The 4,624-nt window shown below is 36.7% G+C and overlaps 1 pseudogene; it reads left to right on the forward strand.

Annotated features, from left to right (window-relative positions):
* The first annotated feature begins 1,612 nt into the window (after nt 1–1,612).
* LOC149526388 (uncharacterized) lies at nt 1,613–3,554 on the forward strand (annotated as a pseudogene).
* Nucleotides 3,555–4,624: the final 1,070 nt, after the last annotated feature.

Here is a 4,624-nt window from a genome sequence, read left to right on the forward strand (position 1 = left end):
TGTAAGGAAAGACTAAATAATTAGTTGAAAAACTATTAGATGCATGGTAGAAAGGTATTCTTTTTTCCTTTTCTTGGTTTTATCCCAATGGGTTTTTCCACGAGTAGGTTTTTAATGAGGCTTTATTCCATGCAATAGGATATGTTGTGTTCTTCATTGCTGAATTTGATATTGTATCTATTAAACTATTCAGATATGGAATGAAATTTCTGAGTTCAAAAGAGATAATATTATAATCCATAGTATGATTTCCTAAAGTGGATTAGATTCCAATGTTATATTTGAGCTTAATATTGTAGACTTGTGTAAGAATTCTTAAATCCTATAATGAGTAGATTAAAGATTAACAATATAAAAGTAAAGTTAGGTCCCCTTTCATATCTAAATAAAACATTAAGATTCTCATCTATTAGGCGATTAATAGATCCGAGAAGAAGAAGATCCTAGTGCACTGAATCTCATTAGTTAATATGGTTAGTATTATTTCCACTATCAAGTCATCTATCAAGAATCATTTATACTTTCGTATTCTAAATTTCTACTATAGTAGAATTTGAATTAATATTATTTAATTATACATAAAGTTTAACAAAATGATATATAAAAAAAGTAGCTAAAATTTATATCTATACAAGAAAATTAATTCATAGATGATTAAAATTATCAATTAATTACCATAAGTTAGTTAACGCAACCTTTAAGAGAATATTAAGACTTATTTAAATTTTTTGAAATTTTTTCTACAAGCTTTATCAATGATAAGGAGGAGAACCTATCATGTCTTAAGATTAATTAAAGGTTTCACAGCCTCTACCACGGAGATTGTCTAAAACATTTTGATACGTGGATTGCTTGCCGTGTCCCAATATTGAATCAAAACATATCCAAAATTGTCAATCTGAGTAGGTCCATAATTAAGTGATTTCAAATTGTGGCTTACCTTAGAGAGTTTTTATTTTTTCTAATAATAGGTTAACAAAATATTTTCATAATAATAGTTTGAAGAGACTAGGTGTCACGAGCCAACCTTGCTTAGGAGATTAAGTCTTTTATACCTATAAGGGAAGTGTCTCACTTTCAAACAATATAATGTCTACTGGTGACACCTCCATAAAAACTTGTTAAATCTTTAAAAGGGAAACCCTTTAGAAAAGGAACATCCTCATTTCAAGCATTGTAATGTCTACTAGTAAGATTTTTATAAAATCTTGCAAACTCTTTATAAGGAGTGAGCAATTGGCGGATCGTTGGGCTGCCTCACTAGTCAAGGTATGTTTGCAAGGAATCATCTAAGATTGCTCCTATGACCCAATGATGATGAGTATTTGACCCTTTATAATCAGTTTCATAATCAATAAAATATTTTTCCTTTTTGGTGACTAAGTGGTTACATATACGGCATTCGATATGCCTTTTGATTCTGATATAAGTTCTTGTAATCTTACTTGTTGTTATGGTTCATGTTGGAACAGATACAACTGAGTATTGGTTGACTTGTGTGGAAGCGTCCACTCAAGTTTTGCCCGAACTATTGCATACTTAGACGAAAAAACGTTGTTCATGGTAGTTGGTATTAGAGCATGAGCGAGATGTGCTGATCTAAAGTACGAAAATGATGAACATGCAGAGTGCACCAGAGGATCATCAGAGGATGGTTGAGCTAGAGGCCACGATGCTCGCAATGAAAACTCAAATGGTTCCCCCCGAGCGAATAGACAACATTGAGACAGTCCAGTAGGAATTATCCGAGATGATTAACACCTTGAGTGATGAGACCAGGGAGACATTGAGTACTCTCTAAGGCGAGATTGGAGAACTGGAAGCTCAAGTAAATCTTTTAGTTGTTGTTGCAAGTAATGTCAATGGGAGTTCCGAAGATCGAGGGAAAAAGGGCCAAAGTGCCTGAACCCAAGTGATATGAAAGGGTCTGAGATGATAAGGAGTTGGAGAACTTCCTCTTTGACATGGAACAATATTTTTGAGCTGCACGCACAAAGTCAGAGGAAGACAAAGTGTCAATGGCTTCAATGTATTTTGCTAAAGAAGCTAAGTTGTCGTGGTGTTTCAAGTTTATCGATGGTGAATGTCGTATCAACACTTGGGTGAACCTAAAGTAGGAATTGAAAAATCAATTTTTCCATGAGAATGTAGAGTATATGGCACAATGAAAGTTGTTGGAGTTATCTCAAACAGGATCAATGCGAGAGTTCGTGAGGAATTTCTCAACTATAATGCTAGATATCAAGGATATAACTGAGAAAGATAGATTGTTTTATTTTCTTAAGGGTCTGAAACTATGGGCAAGGACAAAATTATAGTGACAGAAGGTACAAGATGTGGCTTCAGCAATGGCGGCTGCTGAACGTCTTATTGACAATAGTGAAAATCCCAACAAAAGGAAAAACCCTTTATCTAGGACTAGTAGCTCTAACTCAAATAGTGGGGCAAAATTCCCAAGATTAAACAAATCCTCAAGTGGGGGAGGTGATAGGATACTACCTACTAGAGAATCACCCTAACCAAGGACAAACAAGCCATGGAATTTCAAGCCACGACCACCGATATCTTGTTTTCTATGTAAGGAGCCTCATCGAGTAGTTGACTGTCCTTATCGAACAGCTTTCAATGCCATATGTATTGCCAAAGTAGAGGCACCTTCACCTTACACCATAGTCGAAGAAGTTGAGGAAGAGCCAACACGAGTGTGTTCTATTCGTTTCCATAGCACCTTGCAAGCTCGATAACAAAAGATAAAGAAGGAGCCCCAACGAGGCTTAATGTATATTGAGGTGTTGTTGAATGAGAAAAGTATTAAAGCCATGCTCGACACGAGGGCCTCAGACTCTTTCATCACCTTAGAAGAGGCAAAGAGGTGTGGTCTTAAAGTTGAGAAGGATTTTGGACAGATGAAAACAGTTAATTCGCCAGCTTTAGCTATAATGAGAAATGCTAAAGACACAAAGATTAAGATTGGCTCTTGGGAAGGGAAGGTAAACTTGACTGTAGCCACTATAGATGCTTTTGATTTTGTTTTAGGCTTGGATTTTATGACAAAAGCTCAAGCTATCCCTTTTCCTACTACAAGTTATTTAATGTTCTTCGGTGAATGGCCATGTGTGGTACTAGCCACAATTCTTCCTAAGAGTGGGAAGAAAATGATTTCAACAATACAATTTAAAAAGGGAATTAAGAAAGGTGAGCCCTCCTACGTAGCTATGCCCATTTACAAGGGTGAAGATAACAGAAACTCAATACCAAAAGAAGTGAAACTAGTTTTGGAAGAATTTCAAGATATGATGCCAGATCAACTACCAAGGGTCTTACCACCTCGACGAGCTATCGATCATGAGATAGAACTACTTCCAGGAGTGAAGCCGTCAGTGAAAAGGGCATACCAGATGGCTCCCCCAAAGTTGGCAAAGCTAAGGAAACAATTAAACTACTCATTCAAGCCGGATTCATCCAACCATCGAAAGCACCTTTTGGTGCCTCAATACTTTTTCAAAAAAAGCAAGATGGAAGTTTACGATTATGCGTGGATTATCGAGCTTTGAATAAAGTCATAGTTAAGAATGAATATCTTATCCCTTTTATAGCAGATCTTGTTTACCAGCTCAATGGTGCAAAGTATTTCTCCAAACTAGATTTGAGGTCAGGTTACCATTAAGTAAGAGTGGCTAAGGGAGATGAGTCGAAAACCACCTGTGTAACGTGATGTGGTGCATTTGAATTTCTTTTTATGCCTTTTGGACTAACTAATGCTCCTGTTACCTTTTGCACTTTGATGAACTAGGTGTTTCATGATTATTTGGACAAGTTCATGGTGATCTACTTAGATGATATTGTGGTGTATAGCTCAACCTTGGAGAAACATCAAGGGCATTTACAGTCGGTCTTCCAAAGGCTATGCGACCATCTATGTGAAAAGTGAGAAATGTGCATTCTCACATACTAGAATCCATTTTCTTGGTCATATAGTGGAGCAAGGACACATCCAAATGGACATGCAGAAGGTCAAGGCTATCAAAGAATGGGCCACCCCTAAGAATACGACGGAGCTTTGTTCTTTCTTAGGACTAGCCAACTATTATTAGAGATTTGTGGAAGGATATTCAAAAGAACAGCAGCGTTGATAGAATTACTGAAAAAGGGACAAAAGTGAAATTGGACACAACAATACTAAGAAGCTTTTGAAGGTTTGAAGGACACGATGATGACGGATTCTGTGTTATCACTTCCAGATATTGAAAACCTTTTGAAATGTAGATGGATGCATTAGACTTTGCCTTTGGAGGAGTGTTGCTATAAGAAGGACATCCCATGGCATTTGAAAGTCGCAAGTTGAATGAGGTTGAGAGGAAATATATAGTACAAAAGAAAAAATTACTTATAGTGATTCATTGTCTACGGGCTTGGCGACACTATTTGCTAGGATCACCATTCGTGGTTAAGACTAACAATACAGTTGTGAGTCATTTTTTCACTTAACTAAAACTTACAGCTAAGCAAGCGAGGTGGCAAGAATTTCTGATCGAGTTTGATTTCTCCTTCGAGCATAAGGTAGGAAAGGCTAATTGAGTAACAGATGCCCTCAGCAGGAAAGTTGAATTTGCAGCTCTAAGGG

The sequence above is a fragment of the Theobroma umbraticum genome, unplaced genomic scaffold, assembly GCF_002168275.2.
Source record: "Theobroma umbraticum cultivar Fairchild unplaced genomic scaffold, ASM216827v3 scaffold_34.0, whole genome shotgun sequence".
Classification (NCBI taxonomy): domain Eukaryota; kingdom Viridiplantae; phylum Streptophyta; class Magnoliopsida; order Malvales; family Malvaceae; genus Theobroma; species Theobroma umbraticum.